Source organism: Ornithorhynchus anatinus, chromosome X1 (assembly GCF_004115215.2).
Source record: "Ornithorhynchus anatinus isolate Pmale09 chromosome X1, mOrnAna1.pri.v4, whole genome shotgun sequence".
NCBI lineage: Eukaryota > Metazoa > Chordata > Mammalia > Monotremata > Ornithorhynchidae > Ornithorhynchus > Ornithorhynchus anatinus.
Genome location: NC_041749.1, coordinates 92,919,098 through 92,936,466, shown reverse-complemented (window position 1 = coordinate 92,936,466; position 17,369 = coordinate 92,919,098). Strand labels below are relative to the sequence as shown.

At 43.8% G+C, this 17,369-nt stretch overlaps 1 non-coding gene across 1 annotated transcript; it reads left to right on the top strand.

The window, feature by feature from the left end:
• The first annotated feature begins 12,700 nt into the window (after nt 1-12,700).
• On the top strand, nt 12,701-12,840 carry LOC114807153. The gene has a single exon (XR_003755206.1). It is a non-coding gene; the product is annotated as a small nucleolar RNA SNORA7 (small nucleolar RNA).
• The last annotated feature ends 4,529 nt before the right edge of the window (nt 12,841-17,369 follow it).

Here is a 17,369-nt window from a genome sequence, read left to right as displayed (position 1 = left end):
TTTGCCAGCATCACTCAGCAGCTCAAGCATAAGAGCGAAGGAGGCGGACAGAGGCAGAGACCCAGGGCTGTGGGTTAGTGAAGCGAGAGCAGCGGAGGGAAAGGGGGTTGAGATGAGTAGAGAGGGTGGAGTTGAGAGCAGTAACCTGATCATCGAGAGTGGGAAGAGAGGATAGGGAGGCAAGGTGGGGAGAGATGCTTTTGGAGAGATGGATGGGATCAAGAGAGCAGAGGTCTCTGTGGGGGGGTAATACAGATTTGCAGGGGGAGAGAGTGTGAGAGAGGAGGCAGGTGAAAAGATTATAGTCCGAGAGAGGGATTTCAGAGTTGGTGAGGGAGGAGATAGTGCAGCGGTGGGAGATGATGAGATCAAGGGTGTGACCAAGTTGGTGAGTGGGCGAGGTGTGGTGGAGCAGGAGGTTGGCAGAATCGAGAAGCGATAGCAGGCGGGCGGCAGAGGAGTCACCGGCTACATCCATGTGGATGTTGAAGTCTCCGAGGATCAGAGTGGGCAGAGAGAAGGAAGGTGAGAAAGGGGTCAAGGTGGTTGAAGACATCGGAGGTGGGACCAGGAGGGCGGTAGATGATGGCCACAAGGATCTGGAGGAGGTGGTAGAGGCGAATGATATGGGCTTCAAAGGAGGGGAAGGAGAAGGAAGGGGGAGGAGGGATAGTGTGGAAGCGGCATCGTGGTGAGAGAAGGAAGCCGATGCCTCCTCCCTTTCTGGTGAGTCTGGGGGAGTTGGAGAAGGAGAGGCTGAGTGCTTACTGTGTGGAGAGTACAGTACTAAGTGTTTGGGAAAGTGCAATATAACAGAATTGGTAGACACATTCCCTGCCTACAGTGAGTTCACAGAATAGCCCCCTCCCCCTGGAAGACATTCCAGTCCATGCCAGATAGTATTCCTTGTTTCTCCCCTGGAGACACCTCCATTGATTGGTAGAGGTAAGATGGGGGAAGAAGATGAGAATGCCATTTACCAATTGTTGTTGGTCACCTCGTGATGGTGCAGGCATCTGTCCCTTAAAGCAGATGAAAGAAAAATCTCCATGCTCTCCCTCTCAGACTTCAACTTTTCTTTGCCACTGAATATGGTATTCTCTGAAGTTCTCTGAAAATGGTACTCTCCAAGAAAAATGTTGCAAGCACTGACCATCTTAATTTCACCTTTGATGAAGGTAAAGGCAAAATAGTTTTCCAACAATGTGGAGTTGGGTTCCTGAAGAACCCCACCTCAAGGAAAATTCACATTGTAACTCTCATCCCGTATTTGTTGCTTTGCACATGCCCACAATCATTTCTTCCAACAAAACATCACATTGTATTCAGACTCATATTGTCTTAAGACTGTGAGCTCGTTGTGGGCAGGGAATGTCACTGTTTATTGGTGTACTGTACTTTCCCAAGAGCTTAGTACAGTGCTCTGCACAGTGAGCACTCAATAAATATGATAGAATGAATGAATGAATGAACATTCCCCAATTCTGCCAGGTTCTAACCCAAATATGGAGTGAAAACACATTTTCTGAGTTTGGAACCACATACCTCAATTTCCCTCCCCATGTACAAAATGTGAACCATTGCCCTTCCAAGGGGCCATCTCCTTGAGTCTAGGCCAGCACACTAGAAAACATATCCTGACATCGACTTTCCCCTGGGAAAGGCTGGCCCTTAAGTAAGTGAAGGCTCATTACACTGCCTTAGACTGTGAGCCCTGTGTGGAACAGGGATTCAGTCCAATCTGATTATCTTGGATCTATCCCAACACTTGAAACAGTGCTCGACACACAGTAAATGCTTAACAAATATAATAATAAGAAAAAGAAGAACAACGACAATAATACTCCCTCCCATGCTGCTTGTGCTTCCATGGAGGGGCCTTCTGGGAGATCCCTGAGCTGGACCTTACCAGGAGACTGCAGGCCAGGAACCTTAAACTTCTGCTGCACCAAAGAACTGGGTCTGAGACCGTGGGGAAAGACTGACTCCATGAGCAAACAGCGGGCAGAGGCCTGTATCCCATGGTCCCCTGAGTTGCCATTGTTGATGCAAACCCTGACCCAGATCACACAGAGTGGCAGGAGCCAGAGGGGGGGTAGCAGGAGCTGAAACACAGCCTTCTCTTAGAAGGGAAAGGAAAGGCCTGAAAAAACTAGAGAAAGATAAGTAAATGCAAAAATTCCAGGAATATTTCACAGGGCTCAGTTAATTTGTGGATCTATTCAAAGCCCTATTAAAGACCAACATTAACTGGCAAGAAGTTTGACTGGCAAGTATCTCTTAAAAGTTTTAGTGAACCCAAAATTCCTTTACCTGCACCATCACGTTTCTCTGGCACTCTTTATCTCATTTCACTTCCTCATTTGTAAAATGGGGATTAAATTTACCCCCCCCCCAGGCTGTGAGTCCCATATAGGACAAGGACTGTGTTCAACCTGATGACTTTATATCTAACCCTGTGCTTAGAACAGTGTTTGGAACATTCTGGTATTTGTTAAGCTCTTAACTATGTGCCAGGTACTGTACTAAGCACTGGGCTGGATACAAGCAAATCAGCTTGGACACAGTCCCTGTCCCACATTCATTCGTTCCTTCAATCATATTTATTGAGCACTTACTGTGTGCAAAGAACTGTATTAAGACTTAGCTTGGAAACTACAATCCAGGAACAAATAGAGACAGTCTCTGCCCACAATAGGCTCACAGTCTAGAAGTGGGGAGACAGACATCAATACAAGTAAACAGGCATCAGTAGCATCATTATAAATAAATAGAATTATAGATATACACATATCATTAATAAAAAATAAATATAATAATAATAATAATGTTGGTATTTGTTAAGCACTTACTATGTGCAAAGCACTGTTCTAAGCGCTGGGGGGATACAAGGTGATCAGGTTGTCCCTCATGGGGCTCACAGTCTTCATCCCCATTTTACAGATGAGGTAACTGAGGCCCAGAGAAGTGAAGTGACTTGCCCAAAATCACACAGCTGACAAGTGGTGGAGCTGGGATTAGAACCCATCACCTCTGGCTCCCAAGCCCAGGCCCTTTCCACTGAGCCACGCTGCTTCTTGAGTATGTTTATAAGTATAAATATGTACAGGCATACACAAGTGCTGTGGGACGGGGAGGGGGTTAGAGCAAAGGGAGCAACTAGGGGCAATGGAGAGGGAGGGAGAGCAGAAAAAAGGGGGGCCTAGTCTGGGATCAATCCCATTTTACAGATGAAGTAACTGAGGCACAGAGAAGTGAAGTGACTTGTCCAAGGTCACACAGCAGACATATGGCAGAGCTGGGATTAGAACCCATTATTTCTGACTCCCAGACTTGTGCTCTATTCACTATGCCAAGCTGCTTCTCGTGGTAAGCACTTAGCCATGAAAAAAAACGAAAAACAACTCTTCCTCCTCTTTCCTATCCCCTCATGAACAGTCACTGAGAGATGCCGAGGGCAGATGTCTGTCAGTCCCTCCCACTGCAGTGGAAGATCAAGGGAGACAACATACATCAAGCTGACCCTTGATAACCAGAACACTGTAGAAAAGAGCAAACTTGATTCATCGCACTAGGAGCTTATTCAACTCACCATCTTCAGTATCCTAAATTAAATGCCCTTGCAAAGCCAAGGTCAGTGGACACATGAAATAAAATAATATGGCAAGGGAAAAAGGTGTGAGAGAAGGTGGTGAAATTGCTTCAAATTCCACACCTACAGGTTTACTGCACTACCCTGCATCCACTCACATGAAGTAATAAGTAATGAGTGATGAAAAATGTTGTGGTTTGGACGATTGCTTTCAACGTGCACTACTAGGATCATAGAAATCAGAACCCTTCTAAAGAGCTATTGTTCAGACACGGTAATGAATAAGGACCAAATGACCAATGTATTATTGTTGGAGCAGCAGTTTTCTTTACTGGACTTATAAATTCCTTTGGCCATGTACAATGAAAGCTGAAGCACAGAAGCCTTTAGAAAACAGGCATTTTGTGTGTATTTGAACTTGAAAGTCACAGTGGTTTTAGGCCAAGTTACAGCTCAGTGACTAGAGGGCTTCTTATAAAAGAGGTCTATTGATACATTTCCTAGTCTCTTCCCCTTGAGACAAGCCTGAGCAAATTTCTTTAGATTGACAAGGCTGGCAAAGGAGTCTTTCAGCAAACAAAATCCAAAGGCTATTTAACTGGGAGGCACCAGCCTTGTTTTTCACAGAATTGAACTTGTTTCAAAACGAAAGGCCATTTTTCAACCTCCAGAAAAACATATCATGGCAATTTTTCTTCTCTGGTGACTGTCTGGGGTCCTGGTAATTATGTATGCAAAAGTGTAGTCTTAAAATCAATAACTGTTCAGCTTTTTGCCCCTAGTTGTCAGCCTCACCAAAGTCTCTGTTCTCAGCCTTTCTCAGAGCCCACTTGTTAAACTTTCCCATCCTGACTTCCCTGGCTCCCTAGCTTCTCTTTCTGGGTAAGACAATAACCAGACTTTGCTCTTGGGGATGCGACAGGCATGAGATTTACATAAGAGGTGTCTGATAGGCTTACAGAGTTGTCTGGGTGCCCACACACTTCCCTCACTCAGACACACACTTAAAAGCACGCATGCTCTCATCACAAAGCAAAGCAAAAGTAGCTACAGCAAAAGGTGAGGGTAACCGAACCAACAGCACATATAGCTGCTGCCATTGCTCGCTGCCACAGCTATCACTGTTGACCAACTGGAATTCCTAAGGCAGCTTTTAGGCATCAGAGGAGGCTGAAAATCAAGCAGTCATCAGTGGCTAACACATTACAGAGCTCATTGGCAGCAAGATCGTGGCAAGATCGTGGCCAGCAAATCATGAAACTATAGCTGCTGTTAGTCCTGTCACTGGCTCGCCAATTTCAGGACTCTATCGGAGCCTACAGGATCTGCACCAGGAATTGCGGCCACTCAAAAGTGACCATTTAGGGAGGCGGCAGCAGCAGCTGTACCTACTGCTATTTCCTCATTTGTGGGACCTCAATTTTTAGTTTAGCGGGGCTTTCCAAAATGATCTCAATCTGGGTATGAAATTCAAGATTAACGACATTCTCGATCATTTCACTTGCGCATCAATTTTAAAGGAAAGCACTGGAGAAATTTCTGCATCAAATTCCAAACAAAAATTGTCTACTAAAACTTTTGTTTAGGAAAAAGATTGTGTGGCAGTCTCCATATTTGGAAGCTTGCCATTAAATTGCTCTTTTGAAATGCAAAAAATAACTCATGCAACTAAGGTAGTCACTGCCCTGATCTGTTCTACATAGAACCGGAATTACACTCATTTCCTTGGGCTTTGTCCATTTCCTTGGGCTTTGTCCAAAAAGTAAAATAATTTGCATGCTAAAAAGGGATTGATGCCTGCAAACTGCTGACTGGATTGAGGGATATGGGAATGAGAGGTCCTGAAAGCATGGAGGTTATTTTGCTTTATAAATCCACCCACCTTAATCATGCCTTTCTCCTGGAGTCTACTGTTTTACAAGCAATGGCTTGTGGTAACCAATAAGATGTACGGCAGAAGAGACAAGTGTCAGAAAGTCAATAATGACAACAGTCTGAAGGAGCTCAGTATTGTTATCTTTGACAATCAGTCTGCTCCTTCCAACCATTAGGACTGGGTTTCATAAAACACACATTGTTTAATGACTCAGTCTACTTCATAAAGAAAGGAAGGAAAAGGGAGAGGAAGGGAGGGAAAAGCAACAGTGAAGGCTTTTTAAAAATTATGTACAGAAGTTCTTTGTTCTCCACTAAATCAAAGCAAAACTTTGTATCGTTACCAGGCAATCTAAGTCATTGCCTATCCAGAGCATTCAGGCATAGGTTCATTAGGCTGGGTTCTAATCCCAGGCTCCTCCATTTGCCTGCAATGTGACCCTGGATAAGTCACTTAATTTCTCTATGCCTCAATTACCTCTTCTGTAAAATGAGGATAAAACAACTGGCCTTTTTAACTCTTAGACGGTAAGTCCCCTATGGGACACTGATTGTGTCCGATCTCCTATCAGTCAACTGCATTTATTGAGTGCTTATTGCATGCAAAGCACTGTATTAAGCACTTGGGAGAGTACATTATAACCGTAAACAGACACATTCCCTGCCCACAATGAGCATACAGTCTAGAGGAGGAGACAGAGATGAATATAAATGAATAAATTACCAGTACAAGTGATGTGGGGCTGGAAGGGGGGATGAATAAAAGAAGCAAGTCAGGGTGATGCAGAAGGGAGGCGGAGAAGAGGAAAGGAGGCCCTAGTCAGGGAAGGTCTCTAGGAGGAGATGTCTTCAATAAGGTTCTGAAGGCAAGGAGAGTAAGTGTATGTCGGGTATGAAGAAGGATAGCATTCCAGGTCAGAGGCAGGACTTGGGTGAGAGGTCAGAGGTAAACTAGACACAATCAAGGAGGAAAGGAGTTTACTGTCATCCTTCTATATTGTGAGCTCCCTGTGGACAGGGAACACGCCTACCAACTCTGTTGTACTCTTCCAAGTGCTTAGTACATTGCTCTGCACACAGTAAGTGCTCAGTGTATACTATTGATTCATTGATTGATCCCTCCCATCCATTCTTTTTCCCCATCTCCTTTTCTCATTTCTCTTCTTTCATCTTCTTTCTTTCTCTTTTCCTCCTCTCTTCTTTCCCTTTTGCCCCTTTCTCCCCTTTATCTTTCTCTGTTCTCCTATCCTTCCCCCCACCTCACTTTTACCCCACCCCTTTTCTGCAGTATGCCTCCAACCCTCATCCAGCTTTGTGCCTCTGGAATTTAGGTCACCTGACTCTTATTCTGAGGACACTGAAAAGATGGTGCTCATGCAGTTACTGCCCTGGCCTGTTTCCTGGCTGGTGGGTCCTAAGCTTCATGCCAAGACAGGGCCTCATGTGAGCTCATAAAGGGCAGGGAACATGTCTACAAATTCTGTTATATTGTACTCTCCCAAGTGCTTAGTGTGGTGCTCTGCAAATAGTAAGTGCTCAACAAATACTATTGATTGATTGATTGATTGTGAAACTGGGGAAATAGCCTCATTTGCCCCACATAATCTCCCGCTCTACTCATATGTAAAAAGTGATTTCTACTACTCCCCAGGGAAGTGAACATAGAGGGATACCCAGAGAATCCTGGACTTGCTTTTTGGCAGGGATATAATGAAGTGGTTGTTCAGAAAGGATGTCTTATTAGTCTTCAGTGACAATTAAGCATTAGCTTGGACTTTCTTTTTTGGAATTTCAGGAGACTATTAGCAAATTTGTTGAACAGACAAAACAAATATCAATCATGGGTTTTAAGTTATGAACAAAGTCTTATTCTTTTTTACATCATGAATAAATTGGAGAGTACAAAGATAGCCATCATGAAAAACAATGGTTCTGTGGCATGAGAGAAACCTAACTTTTAAAAATGCAGCAATTTGCAGGAAACTGGAAAGGGAATTTTGCAAGGGAAGTTGTCATTTCCCATTCTTCGGTCCTGTGCTTGAAGTCATAGTAAGGTTCAATTTAGAAGTTTACTTGTTTATGTTTGTTATCCAGAGTCTCTTTCTCAAAAAGATTGTTCTCACACAGAGATTTGGCAAGAACTGACCTACTGTCTGGTTCTAAACAGGCCAGGACTTCACCCTTCCAAATGACTTTGCATATAGTTAATGTGGATTATTCAAATCCCAGAATAAAGTGTATTTATTGACCTTACCCAAAGACATCCAATATTTAATCAACAGGTATCTTTTTAGGTGAATACCACTTAATAAAGCACTTTGATACTTTGAGAAGCACTGTAGCCTAGTGGAAAGAGTATGGACCTGAGAGTCAGAGGAGCTGGGGTAAGCTCATTATGGTCAGGGAACAATGTCTACCATGTCTCTTACACTGTACTCTCCCAAGTGCTTAGTACAGTGCTCTGCACACAGTATGCTCAATAAATATGGTTGATTAATCCTAGCTCACACACTTACTTGCCTGTGATGTAACAAAAGTCACCAAGCTCCTCTGTGCTTCAGTTTCCTCATCTCAAAATTGAGGATTCAATACCTCTTCTCCCATCTATTTAGACTTTGAGGCTCATGTGGGACGGGTTCTGTGTTTAACCTTATTATCTTTTATCTACCCCAGCAATTAGTACAGTGCCTGGCACGAACTAAGCACTTAAATACTATTATTACTATTATTACTCACCTGCCCCAGTTACACAGCACCTATGTACTTATCCTTATACTCGGCTGCTTCCCTAGCTGTAATTAATTTTAATGTCTGTCTCCCTTATTAGATTATTAGCTCCATGAGGGCAGGGATCATGTCTACCAAGTCTATTGTATTGAACGTTCCCACAACCTTGGTACAGTACTCTGCCCACATTAACATTCAATAAATACTATTCACTGACTGATTCCCATAGGCTAGGAGCATCTGAAATTATTTACCTCATATTATTTAAACAATACCCTTCTACACAACCATACCTCCTCAATCCACCTATATGAAAGGGTAGTGTAATATTTCTCACAAACCAGAACTTCCCACTGAAACTGCCCCTCTGTAAGAAGATCAACCACCTCAGGGCAAGGAACATGTTTCCTCCTGTTTCCGTTTCTATTCTGCTTGTCTCTCCTGGCTCATTCTCCCTCATTCACTTTGGGTTTTGTTGAGATGGAAGGCGACCAAGGAAGTTGAAACCATTAGTTGGGAAGCCAAGAATCACTACAGAGTTTTGTAAATGTATGACCAACATTACTTGGCCCCAGAGTAAACCCAGTCCTCAGAGCTGTGAGAAACAGTGGACCACTTGAATTTTCCTTAAAGGAGGTGGGTCCAGTGGGAAACAGGATCTAGTTCCACTCTGTGAATGGCTCACTATTATGCTTAGCATGCACTGCCCTTAAACAAACACAGTCAGTAATTGACAGAAGTGATTTTAAAATACTAAGCCACTGAACTCTGTGAGCAATGCTGAAGTGTGTCTTTGGGAATGTGAGCTTTCTCCACATGAACCGACCATCAGAACCCAACCTATCTAGAGAGGGCTGTATTGGGTTTACGCTCAGTCCAGTTAATTGCATATCATTTAGAAGTTGGTGTAGCCACAGCAAAGTAGGGGGTTGGGAAGGTAGGGAAGAGAGCCAGTTGAAACACTGAGTCCTTCTGTTTGTAAATTGCAGGGAGAAAGCGGGTTCCATACTTGCTGGCATAAAACACTTCTGGCTGTAGCACATCCAGCGGCATGGCCAGACACGCTTTGTTTATGTTGCAGCAGACCTGAAGCAATAAATCTCAACAAACCAATCCCAGAACATAAAACTACCTTCCAGATCATTGCATTTTCATCTTCCCATGGATTATTTCTGCATGCTACTTCTCCATGAAAAGATAAATATGCAGCCCAACCTACCCACTGAAGCTCTGACTGTTATAAACTGAAAATGAAACGTTTTGTTCCCATGCTTGTAGGTCCCCCATTTTTCCCTCCAAACATACACCGTGAGACATATGGTTATAGTACAGAATAGTCTGTCTAGAATATAAAACAGTACTGTTCTACTAAGTTGCTTTTTCCATGAGTATTTCCACACCCTCTAACTTAAAGCCACATCTTAATGGTACGTGCCAAAGACAAAATCATCTAAACGAAATGGCCAAACCAGAGGAGCTGAACATGGCTTCCATGAACAAATTCAAATCAAAATTGCAGCTCTTAAATGTGCACACTACTATGTTTATGGGATATGTTGGGAGTTTCTCATACCCACAGAGAGTTATGATCCTAGCCCCTATTTTCTTGGCAAATTGGGCTTCATTTTTTCACCATTTTCTGGTTGAAAGAGAAGATATGTCACCAGTGAGCCAGTTGGTTATGGTATGTAATTAAGTGTGTATTATGTTCCAAGTCCAAGATAGAGGATAATTGGATCAGACAGGGTCCCTGCCCCACCCAGAGCTCATAGACTAAATGGGAGAAGACAGAAAAGGAAGGAAACCAAGAATTAAGAACTTCAGTCAGAAGCTAAGTCAACAAAACCAAATAAAATAACAATGCCAAAATAAGCACCAGGGAAACAGCACTCCCTAGTAGAAAGACTGTGGGACTGAAAGTTGGGAGATCTGGGTTCGAGTTTCAGATCTGTCACTGGCTTACTGGGCAAGTCATGCAACCTTTTTAGGCCTCAGTTTCTTCACTTGTAAAATAAGAATGAGAAGGATTGTGTGCTCCATGTGGGACAGGGACTGTGTCGAAGTTCATAAATGTGTATCTTTCCAGTGCTTAGCACAGAGTAAGCGCTTAACAAATGCCATAATTACAGTAATTAGGCAACAGTTCATAGGAGAAGCAGTCCACTGCTCCAGGCATACAGTTCTGAGTGGCAAACTGCCACAGCTTACCCAGTATTGGAAAGGTAGGAATGGGACTGGTGACAAATGGAGACCTACAGTGGTAGACTGGTTGGTTCACGCTCAGAGTGCCAGCAGGTCCCAGAACTCCCAATCATAGTATTTACTGAGCACTTACTATGTTCATACTAAGCACCTTGGGAGAGTACAGTATATCACTGCAGGTAAAATCTTATTAGAATGACATTTATGGGGCCGATGGAATTCTTTCCTTGTCATGACTTTTCTGCCTAAGGACAATGAGAATCCCAAGATCAATCAATCATATTTCTTGAGTGCTTACTGTGTGCAGAGAACTGTACTAAGTGCTTGGGAAAGTACAATATAATGGAGTTGGAAGACACGTTCCCTGCTCTTAACGCAACCAGTCAGTCATATTTACTGAGCACTTACCTTGTGCAGGGCACTGTACTAAGTGCTTTGGATAGTACAACTGAAGGCCAAGATGTGCTCTTAACAGTGGACTGTAACCCTGCCTACCCACTTGTGCCTTGCACTCTGGGCCCCAGCAAGAGCACAACTGGCAAGGATGAGTGAACGGGCATTCATTCATTCATTCATTCAATTGTATTTAGTAAGCGCTTACTGTGTGCAGAGCACTGACTTAAGCACTTGGGAAAGTTCAATACAGCAATAAAGAGTGACAATACCTTCCCACAATGAGCTCACAGTCTACATGGGAGGAGACAGACATCAATACGAACAGACATTAATAGAATTAAATACAATTACAGATATATACATAGATGCTGTGGGGCAGGGAGAGGGGGAGGAGCAAAGGGAGCAAGTCTCTGTACAAACCATTATCACTAAAATCAGTATCTTTTACAGATTCTCAGTTCTGAATTTTCTGGACCAAGGCTCATCGATCATTCTCGAAGGGAGACTCCATCAGTACAGAGGAGGAAATATCAGTCATGCACCAGTTTCATCAGCCACAATTGTTCAAGCCCATAAAATCTCACCATCACCACTAACCCCATTTTTGAACCCATAGGTCAGCCTGTAAATAATTATATTTGCACCAGTCTGTAAATAATTATATTTGCACTATTTCAGTTCATTCATCAACAGGTATTATTTCCTGAGTGCCCTAAGTATGCAGGGCATTGTCTTGACTTACGCTGTTGAGTCGACTTGGACCCATAGCGACACCATGGACACATCTTTCCCAGAATGCCCTACCTCCATCTGTAATCGTTCTGGTAGTGTATCCATAGAGTTTTCTTGGTAAATATACAAAAGTGGTTTACTATTGCTCTCTTCCACGCAGTTAACTTGAGTCTCCACATTCGACCCTCTCCCATGCCACTGCTGTCCAGTACAGTTTTGACTTGTAGCAGATTGTCTTCCTCTCTCTAGCCACTGCCCAAGCAAGGAATGCAATGGGTATGTCTCTGCTTGACTCTCCCTTCTGTAGCTAAGACTGGAGGAGTACTGGAAACTCTCCAGGTGTGATCCTGAGAGGGGGACAAGGCACTGTAGTAGATGTTTTATAGTCTACAAAGTAGGTGCTATTCCACCCTTGAAGAGCTAACAGTCTGTGGCACTGGCATTGAAAAAACTGCCACGTACATAAACCAATAGCTGAATTTCACTAACAGTATGGTTCCAGTGGATATAAAGGCTATCTTTACACACACGTGTATACACACACACAAACACCACGAATATATGTGGGTGTATATTCACAAATATTACTTTCTAGATATGGGCTGTTAATCCCATTTTTCTCTGTGGGCAGCTGAGTACCTGCCAATTTTATTTGTTTCTTATTTCTTGTTATTCAATCTCATTTCTAAATGTTCATTTCATTTTGGACTTTATTCGCAAATAAATTATCCAAATAGCCGACATTTTCAGTGTACGCTGAATGTTCTCACTCTGCAGTGCAATTCTGACTGGAAATCAAGTGGTACCGAAGAACTATCAGTCCAGTTGAACCATTTCATAAGTGAATTGTTTTCTCTTCCAAAAGTCAAATTACAGATTTATAAAAGGTGGGTTTCCTGCTATTGAAAAACAATCAGGAGAAGAAATTGACTATGGGTCCTGATGCTGTAACTCAGCACTTATTCTTCACATTTCCCATGGGACCAGGAGTTGGCTTGATTACATTTTCATTCTCCATGAAAGCAGCGTCTTTGAAATTGTCTTTTAAAATAAAACCTTTGAAATATTTAATCGTCTGTGAAATCTGCTCAAATTTTAGCAGCCCTTGGGAGGGAAGGGTGATGCAATACAACTGTGTGCAACTTGTTGAAACTATTGCTAGGTTAGAAGAGCCCACTCTTCTCAGGGTTGCACCTGGAGAGTTTCCAGTACTCTAACAGTCTCAGCTATGGGAGGGAGAGTCAAGCAGAGGCATACCCATTCCATTCCTAGCTTGGGCAGTGGCTAGCGAGTGCAAGGCAATCTCTGCTACAAGTCAAAACTCACTTGCTCTGGGCAGCAGCGGCATGGGAGAGAGTCGAGGGCTGAGACTCGAGTTTACTGTGCGGAAGGAGGCAATGGTAAACCACCTCTATATTTTTACCAAGAGAGCTCTATGGATACATTACCAGAACGACTGCAGATGAAGGTGAGGCGTGAGATGTGTCCTTGGAGTGACTATGGATCAGAGACGACTCAACAGCATAAGACCAGGCAAGAAGACAAGGCATAAGACAAGGCAAGGCAACATGCCCACATCTCCCCCATCCTAAAAAAACCCGCTCTTGACCCCACTTCCCCCTCCAGTTATCGCCCTATCTCCCTACTACCCTTCCTTTCCAAAATCTTAGAACGAGTCATCTACAATCGCTGCTTAGAATTCCTTAACTCCCATTCTCTCCTGGACCCCCTCCAATCTGGCTTCCGTCCCCTCCATTCTACCGAGACTGCTCTCTCTAAGGTCACCCGTGACCTCCTTCTTGCCAAATCCAATGGCTCCTACTCTATTCTAATCCTCCTTGACCTCTCTGCTGCCTTTGACACTGTCGACCATCCCTTCCTCCTCCATACCTTATCTCACCTTGGCTTCACGGACTCCTTCCTCTCCTGGTTCTCCTCTTATCTCTCTGGCCGGTCATTCTCGGTCTCCTTCGCAGGCGCGTCGTCCCCCTCCCATTCTTTAACTGTTGGAGTTCCTCAAGGGTCAGTTCTTGGCCCTCTTCTGTTCTCCATTTACACTCACTCCCTAGGTGAACTCATTTGCTCTCACGGCTTTGACTACCATCTCTACGCAGATGACACACAGATCTACATCTCTGCCCCTGTCCTCTCCCCGTCCCTTCAGGCTCGCATCTCCTCCTGCCTCCAGGATGTCTCCACCTGGATGTCGGCCCGCCACCTAAAACTCAACATGAGCAAGACTGAGCTCCTCATCTTCCCTCCCAAGCCCGGTCCTCTCCCAGACTTCCCTATCACCGTGGATGGCATGACCATCCTTCCTGTCTCTCAGGCCCGCAATCTCGGTGTCATCCTTGACTCGTCTCTCTCGTTCACCCCACGCACCCTATCTGTTACCAAGACCTGCTGGTTTCACCTTTACAATATCGCCAAGATCCACCCTTTCCTCTCCACCCAAACAGCTACCTTATTGCTACGGGCTCTCGTTATATCCCGGCTAGACTACTGTGTCAGCCTTCTCTCTGATCTCCCTTCCTCCTCTCTCGCCCCGCTCCAGTCTATTCTTCACTCCGCTGCCCAGCTCATCTTCCTGCAGAAACGATCTGGGCATGTCACTCCCCTTTTTAAACACCTCCAGTGGTTGCCTATCAACCTCCGCTCCAAACAAAAACTCCTCACTCTAGGCTTCGAGGCTCTCCATCACCTTGCCCCCTCCTACCTCTCCTCCCTTCTCTCTTTCTACTGCCCACCCCGCACGCTCCGCTCCTCTGCCGCCCAACTCCTCACCATCGCTCGGTCTCGCCTATCCCGCCGTCGACCCCTGGGCCACGTCCTCCCGCGGTCCTGGAATGCCCTCCCTCCTCACCTCCGCCAAACTAATTCTCTTCCCCTCTTCAAAACCCTACTTAAAACTCACCTCCTCCAAGAGGCCTTCCCAGACTGAGCTCTCCTTCTCCCTCTACTCCCTCTACCACCCCCCCCACCTCTCTGCAGCTTAACCCTCTTTTCCCCCCATTTCCCTCTGCTCTTCCCCCTCTCCCTTCCCATCCCCTCAGCACTGTACTCGTCTGCTCAACTGTATATATTTTCATTACCCTATTTATTTTGTTAATGAAATGTACATCACCTTGATTCTATTTAGTTGCCATTGTTTTTACGAGATGTTCTTCCCCTTGACTCTATTTATTGCCATTGTTCTTGTCTGTCTGTCTCTCCCGATTAGACTGTAAGCCCACAAATGACAGGGACTGTCTCTATCTGTTGCCGACTTGTTCATTCCAAGCGCTTAGTACAGTGCTCTGCACATAGTAAGCGCTCAATAAATACTATTGAATGAATGGATGAATGAATGAAAGAAGAGCCTAGGCATCATGCATATGAAATGGGCTGGTGAGGGGATGGGAGTCAGAGACAAAGTTAGGCAAATAAGGAATGAAGGAATTAAAGTATTTAGGAATGAACCAATTTAAAGCACAGAGACATAAATTATACATTTATAATTGCCTTTTCTGTTTAAAGAAGATACCTCTAGATTGCAAATTCCTTGAGGGCAGGGATTGTGTCAACTAACATTATTGTACTGTACTTTCCCAAACACTTAGTATGGTGTCCTGCACACAGTAGACTCTTAACAAATATTATTGATTGATGGATAAAGTAATCTATCTAGTTAATGAAAATAGTGAAGAACATAGTGGCTACCAAGGTGGCTTCCTTGGCAAAAGCCTGCTGGATTATGGTGCTGTAGCATGGCCCATGAGCCATGGCCTAGTGGAATTAGCATGGCCTGGGAGTCAGAGAACCTGGGTTCTGCTGTGTTACCTAAGGGTAATCACTTCACTTCTCTCGGCCTCACTTTCCTCATGTGTAAAATGGGGATTCAATATCTGTTTTCCCTCCACTTTAGACTGCTAACCCCATAAGGGATAGGGACTGTGCCCTACCTGATTATCTTGTACCTACCCCAGAGTTTAGTAAAATGCTTGGCACCAGCTAAGTACTTAAATACCACAATTATTATTATTATTATTAAAATGGCTTTTGTATGAAAAATACAGAGATAGCATGGCAGAGTGGATAAACCATAGGCCTGGGAGTCAGAAGCTCATGGATTCTAATCCTGGACCTGTCACTTGTCTGCTGTGTGACCTTGGGTAAGTCACTTCACTTCTCTGGGCCTCAGCTACATCATCTGTAAAATGGGGATTGAGACTGTGAACCCCACATGGGACAGGGACTCTGTCCAACCCAATTTGTTTGTATCCACCCTGGTACTTAATACAGTGCCTAGCACATAGTAAGTGCTTAACAAATACCATAATTATCATTATGTAATACTTATGTGCACTTTGAAATATGCTCTAGCCCTGTCTGATTACACATTCATTGCCCTCCATGGTCCAGAGGGAATATGACTGGCAGGGATGAGTCTTTGAATTGTGTTATGCAAACAACTAGCAATATAACAAATGCCTTTGACCAAGTTCTCAGTCCTGGAGTCTTTCTGACTGTACTAAAGCTCATCCATCATAATTGGTATGTGAATTAGAGGGTAGCTCAGCTGCCACCATCTCCTCATGGATCAGAGTTTGCCACTGTTTTTATTTCCATGCCTGTGTCTCTTGGCTGCCATCCTCCCTGGGCCTCAGGGATGTCAGGGGGGGAATACAATAAGAATTATGAAGCCCAGAACGTCTCTGCCACCTGAAGGAGAAGGAGAGACCCAAACTCAGTTTCCACCCACACCCTTCCCAAAATACTGTTCAGTTCAATCACTGTGAGTGCTGTTTTCTCATTGACTACTTGACATATTCAATGAAAACTCAAATCAAAATCGTTCAAAAATAAAACAAGTCCTTATTTAGCTAATGACTGGAAGAAACTTTAACTGCATGCCATTAGACACTGCAGGAGGCTTCCGTTTAAATACTTCAGACACAGTCAGCTGATCGAGAGAGAAAAAACAAAAGTAAACCTTGATTTCACACCCTTAAAACTGGGCTCAGAAGAACTAAGCTTTATGTTCCTCCCAGGCAGTTGAAAATGGAAAAGGCAGGGAAGACAAAAGGGTAGACGTTTTTGAGAATCACAGTACTTCCCAGTGCACTTTATAAAGAGCTGATTACATCTTTATAAATATAAAATCTCATTTCCTTATTCAATACATAGAAAAAATATCTCTCATGTAAATATTTGGGTTGTGGAAGAATGTGATTTATGACTCCCAAGAGAGATATAGAGCTTTGCCTTAGTGATATGCGCAATGCAATCCAGAAAAAAGAAGTCTCCGATTCTTCAGTTACAATACCATGTATTTACTAAAACTGATTAGGGTATAAAATATTTAGTAAAAGGAGGATAAGTGTGGAAAGGGTACACTTTTGTTGCTATATGTAGGCTCCAGCTCTTCATGATATTAAATGTAAAAAATCTGATTTGTCAACTTACTATTCATGGAAACAAAGACTCTTGAATACTAGTTGCCTCCTGGACGATTTCCCTTGACTTTGGTTTTCCTGTACTTTAGGTTTGGTTAATAGTTGGAGAACACATTTTTAGCAATGCCAGGCACACAGTACTGCTACTGAATTCCAGAGAAAGAGAAAGAGGAGAACTGCTAAGAAAATCAAAAGGAATGCTTGAGCAGGGTGATATTGCCAGAGACAAGATTAGAAATAATTTCAATCAACCAATGGTATTTTATTGAGTGCTTACTGTGTGCAGAGCCTAGTGACAAGAGCACGGGCTTGGGAGTCAGAGGATGTCGGTTCTAATCCCGGCTTTGTAATTTGTCTGCTGTGTGACCTTGGGCAAGTCATTTCACTGTTCTGTACTTCAGTTCTCTCAT